Raw genomic sequence first — 15,405 nt, forward strand, 5'->3', positions numbered from 1 at the left:
TATATCCTGGAAATGCCCCCTAATGACTCAGGCAAACTATCATCAATCCTGCTTGGAAGACAATTCCTGAAGACTTTAAAGTTCAAGTTGAATGCATTCTCAGGAACTTACTCCTTTGAGATAGATGGCAGAACAGTGAGTTTCAGTTTAAATGAAGCTATGAAGCACCCTCCAGAAGATCATTCTATCTTCCAATGCGACATCATTGATGAAACTGTAGCTGAAGTTCACCAAGAAGAAATAGAAGAGAAGCACATAGAGCAAGGTCCATGTGTGGGGACAGCCTCTAAACATAATGAAGACCCTTTGCCATTATCACTAGCCTCGAATGGTCCAGAGCCTAGCCAAGAGCCTAAATTGGAATTAAAGTCCCTCCCTCCACACCTCAAGTATGCTTACCTTGAGGATAATCAGAAGTTCCCAGTTATCATTGCAAGGGAACTCACTTCTCAACAAGAAGAGCAACTGCTCAGTGTGCTGAGAAAACATAAGAAAGCAATTGGATGGAGCTTGGCGGATATAGTAGGCATCAGTCCTCAAGTTTGTAAGCATAGAATATTCTTAGAAGAGGGAACAAAGCCTGTCTGTTAACCCCAAAGAAGATTGAATCCCACCATCTTAAAAGTTGTCAAGAAAGAAGTAACCAGACTACTTGAAGCTGATATCATTTACCCCATCTCAGATAGTGAATGGTTAGTCCAGTACAAGTGGTGCTCAAAAATTCTGGAGTCACAACAATAAAGAATGAGCATGGAGAACTCATGACAACTAGAGTGCAGAATTCATGGAGAGTTTGCATTGACTATAGGCATCTCAACCAAGCCACTTGCAAGGATCACTACCCCTTGCCATTCATTGATCAAATGCTTGATCGCTGATGAGAGAACTTTTGCGTGGTCTAGAAATTTACGGAATAATCCTCGTTGCAAGTATAGTTTCTAAACCTTCAAAAGTCCTTTCATACAAACGTTTTGGTTGTCACAAGTAACAAATCCCTTTTAAAATTGATAACCGAGTATTTAAACCTCGGGTCGTCTTCTCAAGGAATTGTAGGGAGGTATGTTCTTATTATTGGTTATGAGTCTTGTAAATTAGGGGTTTTAGAAAGTAAGGAAGCAGTATGTTGAATGATAAGAAAAATAAAATAATAATAATAAAATAAACTCTTGGCAAGGTATTGTAACTGGAAGTCATATCCTGGTTATCCTTATCAATTGTGATGAGAATGGATTTTCTCCCGCTTTGTTAACCTCTAACTATGAAGGTAAGTTAAGTGGACGAATTAATTTGAATCCTCAAGTCCCAGTCTTTCCTTGGGAAAAGTTAGAGTTATTGAATCTCGAAGTAATTCTTGAAGAATTCCAATTTTCGATCAACAATGAGTTTGATAACTCAAGAGTTACCAATGACTCAACTAAAGCCAAAAGGGAAAAATCTAAATTATTTATATAAATAAAAGAAAGTGATCATAAGTCTGAAATACCTCAAAATATATTAAATAGAAAATCAATCTAAACATAGAGAGTCATAAACAAAATTGAGAAAAGAAATAAAAGAACATTGAACCTGGGATTGAGAGTCACTCCTAAAACTAAGAGAAGTCCTAAATCCTAATCCTAAGAGAGAGGAGAGAACCTCTCTCTCTAAAAACTACATCTCCTCCTCAAAAGATAATCCCCAGATGAAAATACAATAGCAAAAGGTCCCTATTTATAGAAAACTAGTAGCCTAGGGTTACAGAAATGAGTAATTAAAGCATAAATTTTCTTCCGGGCCCACTTGGTGTGTGCTTGGGCTTAGCATTGAAGCTCCCATGTGTAGAGACTTTTCTTGGAGTTAAACGCCAGCTTTTGTGCTATTTTGGGCGTTTAACTCCAGCTTTTGTGCCAGTTCTGGCGTTAAACGCCAAAATTCTTGAGCTGACTTGGAACGCCTGTTTGGGCCATCAACTCCCGGCCAAAGTATGAACTATTATATATTGCTGGAAAGCCTAGGATGTTTACTTTTCAACGCAATTGAGAGCGCACCTATTGGGCTTTTGTAGCTCCAGAAAATCCACTTCGAGTGCAGGGAGGTCAGAATCTAACAGCATCTGCAATCCTTTATCAGCCTCTGAATCAGATTTTTGCTCAGGTCCCTTAATTTCGGCCAGAAAATACCTGAAATCATAGAAAAACACACAAACTCATAGTAAAGTCCAGAAAAGTGAATTTTAAATAAAAACTAATAAAAACTAACTAAAATATACTAAAAACATACTAAAAACAATGCCAAAAAGCGTATAAATTATCCGCTCATCACAACACCAAACTTAAATTGTTGCTTGTCCCCAAGAAACTAAAAATCAAATAGGATAAAAAGAATAGAATGTACAATGAATTCCAAAAACATCTATGAAGATCAGTATTAATTAGATGAGCGGGGCTTTTAGCTTTTTGCTTCTGAACAGTTTTGGCATCTCACTTTATCCCATGAAGTTCAGAATGATTGGCATCTATAGGAACTCAGAATTCAGATAGTGTTATTGATTCTCCTAGTTAAGTATGTTGATTCTTGAACACAGCTACTTTATGAGTCTTGGCCGTGACCCAAAGCATTTTGTTTTCCAGTATTACCACCGGATACATAAATGCCACAGACACATAACTGGGTGAACCTTTTCAGATTGTGACTCAGCTTTGCTAGAGTCCCCAAATAGAGGTGTCCAGAGCTCTTAAGCACACTCTTTTTGCTTTTGGACTACGACTTTAACCGCTCAGTCTCAAGTTTTTATTTGACACCTTCACGCCACAAACACATGGTTAGGGACAACTTGGTTTAGCCGCTTAGGCCAGGATTTTATTCCTGTGGGCCCTCCTATCCACTGATGCTCAAAGCCTTGGATCCTTTTTATTTTACCCTTGCCTTTTGGTTTAAAGGGCTATTGGCTTTTTCTGCTTGCTTTTTCTTTCTCTTTTTTTTCTCTCTTTTTTTTTTCTCTTTTTTTTTCTGTAAGCTTTTTTTATTCACTGCTTTTTCTTGCTTCAAGAATTATTTTTATGATTTTTTAGATTATCAAATAACATTTCTCCTTTTCCATCATTCTTTCAAGAGCCAACAATTTTAACATTCATGAATCAACAATATAAAAAATATGCACTGTTCAAGCATTCATTCAGAAAAACAATAGTATTGCCACCACATCAGAATAATTAAACTGTTTTAAAATTTAAAATTCATGCACTTCTTTTCCTTTTCAATTAAAACACTCTTTATTTAAGAAAGGTGATGGATTCATTTTCATAGCTTTAAGGCATAGACACTTAGACACTAGTGATCATGTAATAAAGACACAAACATAAATAGACATAAGGCATAATTTTCGAAAAAAAAAACAGAAAATAAAGAACAAGGAAATTAAAGAACGGATCCACCTTAGTGATGGCGGCTTGTTCTTCCTCTTGAAGATTTTATGGAGTGCTTGAGCTCCTTAATGTCTCTTCCTTGCCTTTGTTGCTCTTCTCTCATAACTCTTTGGTCTTCTCTAATTTCATGGAGGAGGATAGAATGCTCTTGGTGTTCCACCCTTAGTTGTCCCATATTGGAACTTAATTCTCCTAGGGAGGTGTTGATTTGCTCCCAATAGTTTTGTGGAGGAAAATACATCCCTTGAGGCATCTCAGGGATTTCATGATGAGGAAATTCCTCATGCTCTTGGAGAGGTTCTCTTATTTGCTCCATCCTTTTCTTAGTGATGGGCTTGTCCTCATCAATGAGAATGTCTCCCTCTATGTCATTTCTAACCGAATTGCAGAGGTGACAAATGAGATGAGGGAAGGGTAACCTTGCCAAAGTAGAGGACTTGTCTGCCACCTTGTAGAGTTCTTGGGATATAACCTCATGAACTTCTACTCCTCTCTAATCATGATGCTATGAATCATGATAGCCCGGTCTATAGTAACTTCAGACCGGTTGCTAGTGGGAATGACTGAGCGTTGGATGAACTCCAACCATCCCTTAGCCATGGGCTTGAGGTCATGCCTTCTTAGTTGAACCGGCTTCCCTCTTGAATCTCTCTTCCATTAGGCGCCCTCTTCACAGATGTCCATGAGGACTTAGTCCAACCTTTTATCAAAGTTGACCCTTCTAGTGTATGGGTGTGCATCTCCTTGCATCATGGGCAAGTTGAATGCCAACCTTACATTTTCCGAACTGAAATCTAAGTATTTCCCCCGAACCATTGTAAGCCAATTCTTAGGGTCCGGGTTCACACTTTGATCATGGTTCTTGGTGATCCATGCATTGGCATAGAACTCTTGAACCATTAAGACCCCGACTTGTTGAATGGGGTTTGTGAGAACTTCCCAACCTCTTCTTCGGATCTCATGTCGGATCTCCGGATATTCACCCTTTTTGAGCTTAAAAGGGACCTCGGGGATCACCTTCTTCTTGGCCACAATTTCATAGAAGTGGTCTTGATGTACTCTTGAGAGGAATCTCTCCATCTCCCATGACTCGGAGGTGGAAGCTTTTGCCTTCCATTTCCTCTTTCTAGAGGTTTCTCTGGCCTTAGGTGCCATAAATGGTTATGGAAAAATAAAAAGCTTTAGCTTTTACCACACCAAACTTAGAAGGTTTGCTCGTCCTCGAGCAAAAGAAGAAAGAAGAGAGTAGAAGAAGAAGAAGAAATAGAGTAGATGGAGGGGGCTTAGTGTTTCGGCCAAGGGGGAGAAGTAATGTTTAGGTTGTGTGAAAATGAAGGAGTGAAGATGGGTTTATATAGGAGTGGAGAGGGGGGGTTATGGTTCGGCCATTATGGGTGGGTATGGGAGGGAAAGTGGTTTGAATTTGAATGGTGAGGTAGGTGGGGTTTTATGAAGGATGGATGTGAGTGGTGAAGAGAATGGTGGGATTTGATAGGTGAGAGGTTTTTGGGGAAGAGGTATTGAGGTGATTGGTAAATGGGTGAAGAAGAGAGAGAGAGGTGGGGTAGGTGGGGATCCTGTGGGGTCCACAGATCCTGAGGTGTCAAGGATATCTCATCCATGCACCAAGTGGCGTGCAAAAACGCCCCTTTCTGCCAATTCTGGCATTAAACGCTAGGCTGCTACCCATTTTTGGCGTTTAACGCCAGCTTGCCCTTTTCTGGCGTTAAATGCCAGTCTGGTGCCCATTTCTGGCGTAAAACGCCCAGAATGGTGCCAGACTGGGCGTTTAACGCCCATTCTGCTACCCTTACTGGCGTTTAAACGCCAGTAAGTTTCTCCTCCATGGTGTTCTATTTTTAATACTGTTTTTACTTCTATTTTTGCTTTTTCAATTGTTTTTGTGACTTCAAATGATCATCAACCTACAGAAAACATAAAATAACAAAAGAAAATAGAAATTTAACATAGATAATTAAAGATTGGGTTGCCTCCCAACAAGCGCTTCTTTAATGTCAATAGCTTGACAGTGGGCTCTCATGGAGCCTTACAGATGTTCAGAGCAATGTTGGAACCTTCCAACACCAAACTTAGAGTTTGAATGTGGGGGTTCAACACCAAACTTAAAGTTTGCTTGTGGCCTCCCAACACCAAACTTAGAGTTTGACTGTGGGGGCTCTATTTGACTCTGTATTGAGAGAAACTCTTCATGCTTCCTCTCCATGGTTACAGAGGGATATCCTTGAGCTTTAAACATAAGGGAGTCTTCATTCACTTGAATGATCAATTCTCCTCTGTCAACATCAATCATAGCTTTTGCTGTGGCTAGGAAGGGTCTGCCAAGGATGATGGATTCATCCATACACTTCCCAGTCTCTAGGATTATGAAGTCAGCAGGGATGTAGTGGCCTTCAACCTTTACCAAGACATCCTCTACAAGTCCATAAGCCTGTTTCTTTGAATTGTCTGCCATCTCTAGTGAGATGCTAGTAGCTTGTACCTCAATAATCCCTAGCTTCTCCATTACAGAGAGAGGCATAAGGTTTATACTTGACCCCAGGTCATACAGAGCCTTCTCAAAGGTCATGGTGCCTATAGTACAAGGGATTAAGAATTTTCCAGGGTCTTGTCTCTTCAGAGGTAATTTCTGCCTAGTCAAGTCATCCAGTTCTTTGATGAGCAATGGAGGTTTATCCTCCCAAGTCTCATTACCAAACAACCTGGCGTTTAGCTTCATGATTACTCTAATGTACGTAGCAACTTGCTTTTCAATAACATCTTCATCCTCTTCAGAGGAAGAATACTCATCAGAGCTCATGAATGGTAGAAGTAAATTCAATGGTATCTCTATGGTCTCTGTGTGAGCCTCAGATTCTCATGGTTCCTCATTAGGGAACTCCATGGAGGCTAGTGGACGTCCATTGAGGTCTTCCTCAGTGGAAATCACTGCCTCTTCCTCCTCTCCAAGTTCGGCCATGTGAGATATGTTTATGGCCTTGCACTCTCTCTTTGGGTTCTCTTCTGTATTGCTTGGGAGAGTACTAGAAGGGAGTTCAATAACTTTTTTACTCAGCTGACCCACTTGTGCCTCTAAATTTCTAATGGATGACCTTGTTTCAGTCATGAAACTTTGAGTGGTTTTGATTAGATTAGAGACAATGGTTGCTAAGTCAGAGTGGCTCTGCTTAGAATTCTCTGTCTGTTGCTGAGAAGATGATGGAAAAAGCTTGCTATTGCTAAACCTGTTTCTTCCACCATTATTGTTGTTGAAACCTTGTTGAGGTCTCTGTTGATCTTTCCATGAGAGATTTGGATGATTTCTCCATGAAGGATTATAGGTGTTTCCATAGGGTTCTCCCATGTAATTCACCTCTTCCATTGCTGGGTTCTTAGGATCATAAGCTTCTTCTTCAGAGGAAGCTTCCTTAGTGCTGCCTGTTGCTGCTTGCATTCCAGACAGACTCTGAGAAATCATATTGACTTGTTGGGTTAATATTTTATTCTGAGCCACTATGGCATTCAGAGTATCAATCTCAAGAACTCCTTTCTTCTGAGTTGTCCCATTATTCACAGGATTCCTTTCAGAAGTATACATGAATTGATTATTTGCAACCATTTCAATGAGTTTCTGAGCTTTTGCAGGTGTTTTCTTCAGATGAAGAGATCCTCCAACAGAGCTGCCCAATGACATCTTGAACAATTCAGATAGACCATCATAGAAGATTCCTATGATACCCCATTCTGAAAGCATGTCAGAAGGGCACCTTCTGATCAATTGCTTGTATCTTTCCCAAGCTTCATAGAGGGATTCACCTTCCTTCTGTCTGAAGGTTTGGACTTCCACTCTAAGCTTACTCAATTTTTGAGGTGGAAAGAACTTTGCCAAGAAGGCATTGTCTAGCTTTTCCCAAAAGTTCAGGCTTTCTTTAGGTTGTGAGTCCAACCATGTCCTAGCTCTATCTCTTATAGCAAAAGGGAAGAACGTAAGTTTGTAGACTTCAGGGTCAACCCCATTGGTCTTGACAGTGTCAGAGATTTGCAAGAATTCAGCTAAGAACTAATGAGGATCTTCCAATGGAAGTCCATGAAACTTGCAATTCTGTTGCATTAGCGAAACTAATTGAGGCTTAAGCTCAATGTTGTTTGCTCCAATGGCAGGGATTGAGATGCTTCTCCCATAGAAGTCGGGAGTAGGTGCAGTAAAGTCACCAAGCACCTTCCTTGCATTGTTGGCATTGTTGTTTTCAGCTGTCATTGTTTCTTCTTCTTTGAAAAGCTCTGTTAGGCCCTGTAGAGAGAATTGTGCTTTAGCTTCTCTTAGCTTTCTCTTCAAGGTCCTTTCAGGTTCAGGATCAGCTCGAACAAGTATGCCTTTATCTTTGCTCCTACTCATATGAAAGAGAAGAGAACAAGAAAGTAGGGAATCCTCTATGTCACAGTATAGAGATTCCTTGAGGTGTCAGAGGAAAAGAAGAATAGAAGGAGGAGGTAGATAGAAGAGAATTCGAACTTATCAAGAGGGATAGAGTTCGAATTGCACCTTGAAGAGGAGTGTTAGTCCCTTAAATAGAAGGATGTGAGAAGAGCGGAAGAATTTTCGAAAATAAATTAAAAAGATTTTGAAATAATAAAAAGAAATTTGAAAATTTGATTGAGATTTTCGAAAATTAAAATTGGGAAAGAAATTAAGTGATTTTTGAAAAAGATTTTGAAATTAGAAATAAAAAGGATATGATTGAGAATTAATTTTGAAAAAGATGTGATTGAAAAGATATGATTGAGAAGATATGATTGAAAATCAATTTTAAAAAAAGAAAGTTTTAAAATTAAAGTTGATTACTTGACTAACAAGAAATTAAAAGTTATGATTCTAAAATTTAAAATTTGATCCTTTCTTAATAGGCAAGTAGCAACTTGAAAATTTTGAAGTAAATCATTAATTATAGCAAGGATTTTCAAAAATAATAATAATAAAAAATGGAAAGAAATTGATTTTGAAGAGATATGATTGAAAAGATATGATTTGAAAAATATTTGATTTTGAAAAATTATGAAAATTTGAAAAAGATTTGAATTAAAAACAAAATCTTCCCTCTAGTGTCCTTCTGGCATTAAACGCCCAGAATGGCATCCATTCTGGCGTTTAATGCCCAAAATCCTACCTTTTTGGGCGTTAAACGCCCAGCCAGGTACCCTGGCTGGCATTTAAATGCCAGTTTTCCTTCTTCACTGGGCGTTTTGAACGCCCAGCTTTTTCTGTTTGATTCCTCTACTGAATGTTCTGAATCTTCAATTCTCTGTATTATTGACTTGAAAAGACATAGTTTTGAATTTTTTTTTGAATTTTTCAATGATGAGAAACAATCAAAATACAACTAATTTTAGGAAACTCAAATCAAACAAACAATGCATGCAGGACACCAAACTTAAAAATTTTCATATAAGAGAAACTAACAAATTGAGAATGCATATGAGAAACAACAAAACACACAAAACAATAGAATTTAAAGATCAGAGCAGGGAAATCATCAAGAACAACTTGAAGATTAATAAAGAACATAATGCATGTAATTTTCGAAAATTAGAGGCATGCAATTGACACCAAACTTAAAATTAGACACTAGACTCAATCAAGAAACATAAAATATTTTTTATTTTTATGACTTTATAAATTTTTTGTGGTTTTTCGAAAATTGAGTGGAAAAGAAAATAAAGGGATTTGAAATTTTTAATAAGAATTCCAGGAATCATTGCAATGTTAGTCTAAGACTCCGGTCTAGGAATTAGACATGGCTTACTAGCCAGCCAAGCTTTCAGTGAAAGCTCCGATCCAAAACACTAGACATGGCCAATGGCCAGCCAAGCTTTAGCAGATCATTGCTCACAACAGCAAAATTGAAAGAAATCAACAAGCCCTTGTGATGATAAGTTGAAACCTTGGTCCAAAAGATTAGACATGGCTTTACAGCCAGCCAGACTTCAACAAATCATCATGAAACTCAAGAATTCATTCTTAAAAACTCTGAAGAACAAAATAGAGAAAAAAAATTTTTTTTAAATTTTTTTCGAAAATAAAAAGTAAAATTACCTAATCTAAGCAACAAGATGAACCGTCAGTTGTCCAAACTCGAACAATCCCCGGCAATGGCGCCAAAAACTTGGTGCACGAAATTGTGATCATCAACAATGGCGCCAAAGACTTGGAGCTCTCAAACGTGAATCACACTTTATCACAATTCCGCACAACTAACCAGCAAGTGCACTGGGTCGTCCAAGTAATACCTTACGTGAGTAAGGGTCGATCCCACGGAGACTGTCGGCTTGAAGCAAGCTATGGTCATCTTGTAAATCTCAGTCAGGCAGATTCAAATGGTTATGAAGGATTGATAATTAAAAGATAAATAAAACATAAAGTAAAAATAGAGATACTTATGTAATTCATTGGTAGAAATTTTAGATAAGCGTATGAAGATGCTTTGTTCCTCTTGAACCTCTGCTTTCCTATTGCATTCTTCCAATCATTCATACTCCTTTCCATGGCAAGCTTTATGTTGGGCATCACCATTGTCAATGGCTACTTCCCGTCCTCTCAGTGAAAATGTTCTACACACGCTATCACCGTACGGCTAATCATCTGTCGGTTCTCGATCATGTTGGAATAGGATCCATTGATCCTTTTGCGTCTGTCACACGCCCAACACTCGCGAGTTTGAAGCTCGTCACAGTCATCCCTTCCCAGATCCTACTCAGAATACCACAGACAAGGTTTAGATGTTCCAAATCTCAGGAATGGCTGCCAATAATTATAGCCTATACCACGAAGGTTCCAATCTTAGATTAGAAACCCAAGAGATACACATTCAAGCTTGTTTGCATGTAGAACGGAAGTGGTTGTCAAGCACGCGTTCATAGGTGAAAATGGTGATGAGTGTCACATAATCATCACATTCATCATGTTCTTGGGTACGAATGAATATCTTGGAGAAGAAATAGACTTGAGTTGAATAGAAAAACAATAGTACTTGTATTAATTCATGAAGAACAGCAGAGCTCCACACCTTAATCTATGGTGTGTAAAAACTCCACCGTTGAAAATACATAAGAACAAGGTCTAGGCATGGCCGAGAGGCCAGCCTCCAAAATATGATCAAAGGATCAAAAGATAATCCCCAGATGAAAATACAATAGCAAAAGGTCCTATTTATAGAAAACTAGTAGCCTAGGGTTACAGAAATGAGTAATTAATGCATAAATCTTCTTCCGGGCCCACTTGTTGTGTGCTTGGGCTGAGCATTGAAGCTCCCATGTATAGAGACTTTTCTTGGAGTTAAACGCCAGCTTTTGTGCTAGTTTGGGCGTTTAACTCCAGCTTTTGTGCTAGTTCTGGCGTTAAACGATAGAATTCTTGAGCTGACTTGAAACGCCTGTTTGGGCCATCAAATCTCAGGCAAAGTATGGACTATTATATATTGTTGGAAAGCCCAGGATGTCTACTTTCTAACGCAATTAAGAGCGCCCCAATCGGGTTTCTGTAGCTCCAGAAAATCCACTTCGAGTGCAGAAAGGTCAGAATCCAACAGCATCTGCAGTCCTTTTTCAGCCTCTGAATCAGATTTTTGCTCAGGTCCCTCAATTTCAGCCAGAAAATACCTGAAATTATAGAAAAACACACAAACTCATAGTAAAGTCCAGAAAAGTGAATTTTAAATAAAAACTAATAAAAATCTAATAAAAACTAACTAAAATATACTAAAAACATACTAAAAACAATGCCAAAAAGCGTATAAATTATCTGCTCATCAGCATTCCACATTAATTTAAATTATTCTATTACTCTAAATGCCTGTTGTTTTTCACAAAACCCCTTTTATATTTTATTGATTAAATATAATTGTTAATACAAACAGGTTGTTAGTTTGAAAGAGTTGATAATCTAACTTGGACATTTAATGCTTGATCTATGCTACTCATGCCTTTGCCGGCATGCCAATAAACATCTTGCATTTAATTGTCATCACCTGCACTTGCTATATTTCCAGTGATGAACTTCTCACATGTAATCATGACCATGTGTTAACGACATCCTTCTTTACCGTGCATTGATTATCACCTATACTATCCACTCCCTTGCTTGAACCCTTAGCTTTACATATTACTTTCTTTTTCCCTTTTCAGGATGGCCACCAAGAAAGGTAAAGAGAAAGCTACTCCAAAACTACCAGCAAGGAAAGGAACAAAAAGGACACTAACAACAGAGCCATCTTCAACAGCGGTGAAACCCTCAACAAAACGAATCAAGAGGATCATCAAGGTCGATAAAAAAAGAGAAAGCTTTTCCAGCAAAGGACACTGCGCGGTTCCCTAACCGCTACTGTGAGCAGATGTTCCCAATCCTGGCAGAGAGGAATTATAACAATGAGTACCTCCTTATCCTTCTGACCAACACTGTTGAATTTGTTGAGCCCCGTATTGAGCGAAGACAATGGGGATTCCTACGGAGACACCCACGGCAGGTTAATCTATCATGGGTAGTTGAATTCTACTCCAATTTTCACATGCCAACCATGTAGTCTGTCTATGTCCGTCAGAAGTAAGTCCCTATAACTGAAGAGGCTATTCAACGAGCTTTAGATCTTTCCCCTGCTCCAGAAGGATTGGACGCATTCCAAGAAGCCTCATTCAAATGCCAGACATTCCAATTTGACTGGGATGCCATTCTTAGAGTTATAGCACAACCTGGTAGCAGATGGATTTATGGATACCATCGATATCGACCTAAGAGCATATTGGCTTCAGCACTCACCTTGGAGGCTCGAGTATGGGCACAGATTATGTCCCATTACGTTTTTTCGAGCACTCATTAGTCCTCCTTCACTATAGACATGGCTGTTCTACTCTGATGTATCCTTACAGACCAGCACCTCAATTTACCAAGACACATTCGGCATGCTATGGGACATGTACAAATCACAGGTAACTTACCTTTCCCCGTCTTGGTTTTAGATCTAGTCTCAGCAGCCGGAGTCTCCTACAGAGCTGGGGACACCAAGGCCATGATTTCACGAGATGATCAATACGTCCATAACGGGAAGTATATAAGACTTCCAGCAACCACTATCAACTAGAGCACAAAACCAGCGGAAGATATCCCTTCTTCTTCCACATCACAAGCACCTTCAACAAACCAACTACTCCATCAGATACTTGAGAAATTAGACCGGCTTGACCGAAAATGAAAGCAAAGGGAGCGCTGTAACAAGCGCCAATTTACATACCTCAAGGAGCTGATTATTGGTAACCACCCACCTAGAGAAGACCCAGACACCCCGGACTCCATTTCATTTACCAGCACAGGGAGGCCATGACGGTCCCGATGGTGGAGATGCTGCTACCAGCCCCCCTTTGTTCCTGACAGATGGCACCGAGGACGGTGCAAAGCTTTAAGTGTGGGGAGGTCGGTCAGTACCTGACTTCCGAATAAAATAGGATATTTAGTTAATTTTTCTTTTGTTAGAATAGGATAAATAGCATAGAAATAGGTAATTGTATGCATGTTCTATTTGGTTAGAAAATAATAAAGTTTCTTTTTTAAGACCCTATTTTTGAAAATTTTCACTAATTTAAATCAAATTTTTTGTGTTAAAATTGTTAGAAGTTGTATTTGGAACATAGTTAAAAGCTAGAACACACAACCTGTGAGACTTGAGCCTAATAACATGGTTACATTATTTAACCATAAATTTTATTCTTGTGTGTTTACTTCTCTATGATTGTAATCTTTATTTTGTTCCATCCTATATGTCCAATGTTTAATGTATTATATGCATGCATATGATTGAGGCCATTAATTGTTTTAGCTCACTTACCCCAAAATAGCCTACCCTTCCATTTATCTTTGTTAGCCACTTTGAGCCTTTTTAAATCCCATTTGTTCTATATTTTACCACATTACTAGCCTTAAGTAGAAAAACAATTAAATATCCCAATTGAATCTTTGGTTAGCTTAAGATAGAAATTGTGTGTCAATTGAGTATGGGAAGATTGTGGGAACATGGGTTAATAAGGAAATGTGTCATGATAAAATATTAGGAATTTGGGTACCTACTCATGTTAAACTAGAAAAATTGAAAATCCATGTGCATTGATAATGTTATGTTATTTTATTTAAATATATATATATATATATATATTCAAGTAATTAAGTAATTAAATAAGGGGACAAAATTACCCCAATGCTAAGTTAAGTTAATGAAAAGATCAATGCATATGTGGTAAAAATTAAAAGAAAAGTTAATGCATGAGTATGTAATACAAAAGTGGGAAAATTTTGGGTAGCTAGGCATGATTTTAGAAGTACATAGAGTGTGTGTATAGGTGAAGAGCTTAGGTTAATTAAAGATTCAATTTATAGCTCACATAGCCATATATATACTGTTCCAAGGGTTACCTGAAACTGTAGGTCGATCTCGGATGAGATCTTCTGTACTGGTCAAAGATGACGTGTCCGGCTGGCTATTGGCAGCCGGAGCTGTTGTGTCCGACTTGTTGGACTGGCTGCACTTCTGATCCTTGGTCACCGGAGGGTGGGGGGTACCTGCAAGAGACTCCGATGCTTAAGTTAGCATGGGTATTAAGCAGGTTTATTGTAGAATCAGAGTATGAGTTATACCTGGGTGCTCTAGTGTATTTATAGTGGTTGTAGAGTGACCTTTCTAGATAAGATAAGTTAGTTATCTTATCTTATCTTTATCTTTGAGTTGTGGTCAGCTTATCTTCAAAGGAACCGCCCTTATCTCTATAGGCTTGGACTGCCTTTGGATTTGGGTCGTGTTCCTCTATTTGGGCCCTTTACTGGGCTTTTCTGTCGATTTGACCGACTTCTTTTGAGAAGAGGTCGGATAGCCTGACCTGAAGAGGTCGGTCGCTTTATTGCTGATCATCCCGGATCGGATAGCTCGAACCAGGGTGTGAACAGTGCCCCTGCTCGAGCTCGATCTTCTGCTTTGAGGTCGAGTCCTTGACTTCGATCTTTCTCTAGTGAAGCCGAACTCGAGCATTTTGTCGATTCCTTTCTTTGTAGAACCTTTTTGAATGTGGAACGCTTTCCTCTAAGAGCGTGCATTTTTATATCAGCGCTTTGGCTTTGGGAATATGCGAAGCTTTAAATACCTTCATTAATTGGTTTTGATTGCCCGTTTCTTTGGCTTTTATTTTTGAAATTCACGATCAAAAAACGGTTTCTCTTCTTTGTCTTTCTTCGTAACTTCTCCCTTCACTCTCTCACTTTCTGTTTTTGCCTGCGTTTTGCCTCAGCATCATTTGGCGATTCTTTGGGTGATTCCATCTTTCCATCTTCAATCTCCTTTGAAGCTTCTTTCTTTATTCAGGTTGGTTTTTCTTCCTTTCTCACGTCATTTTCCTTTCTGGTTTTGAGAAAGTTTTGATTTTGTTTGGAGAATATTTGGATCTTTCTGCTTTTGCTGTGCCTGATTGCTGTTGTAATGTGTGTTCTGGGTGTTTCTTTACCCTTTTGCATGAACCTTTTCATCTTTCCTGTTGCTTGATGTTCTTAGGGCTTTTGCATGTTATCACCATTTTTGTTTGTGCCTTTGATGATGATTTTGTTTGATTCTAAAAAAAGGTTGTGCCTTTGACGATTTCCGCTTGGCGTATTTGATATTGTCGATGCTTTTTGCTGATAGACTGTAAAAAGATAGTGGTTTTGATGACTTTTTGTGTTTTGACTTTTCTTGTTTGAGAGATGCCGGGACGTAAGCTGTAGATTTTTCCTGAATCCTTGCTTTGTTACTGCCTCCAAAGGATGCCCCAGGGCTTTGGTTTGAGTCTTGGGGTTTTCCTTTTCTGTTTATTCTTCTGTATCATATTAGTCGAGTTGTTTTGCCCTTTGTCCGAGATGTGTTTTAGTAATCCAATCTTCTTTTCTTATTGTAGGATTAGTTGGCCTCATGTCTTCTCGTTATAACATTGTAGAGATGTCTTC

At 38.7% G+C, this 15,405-nt stretch overlaps 1 non-coding gene across 1 annotated transcript; it reads left to right on the top strand.

The window, feature by feature from the left end:
- Positions 1–7,149: 7,149 nt before the first annotated feature.
- Positions 7,150–7,257, top strand: LOC112780857 (small nucleolar RNA R71). Its single transcript, XR_003191666.1, has one exon. It is a non-coding gene; the product is annotated as a small nucleolar RNA R71 (small nucleolar RNA).
- Positions 7,258–15,405: the final 8,148 nt, after the last annotated feature.

Source organism: Arachis hypogaea, chromosome 19, assembly GCF_003086295.3.
Source record: "Arachis hypogaea cultivar Tifrunner chromosome 19, arahy.Tifrunner.gnm2.J5K5, whole genome shotgun sequence".
NCBI classification, from domain to species: domain Eukaryota; kingdom Viridiplantae; phylum Streptophyta; class Magnoliopsida; order Fabales; family Fabaceae; genus Arachis; species Arachis hypogaea.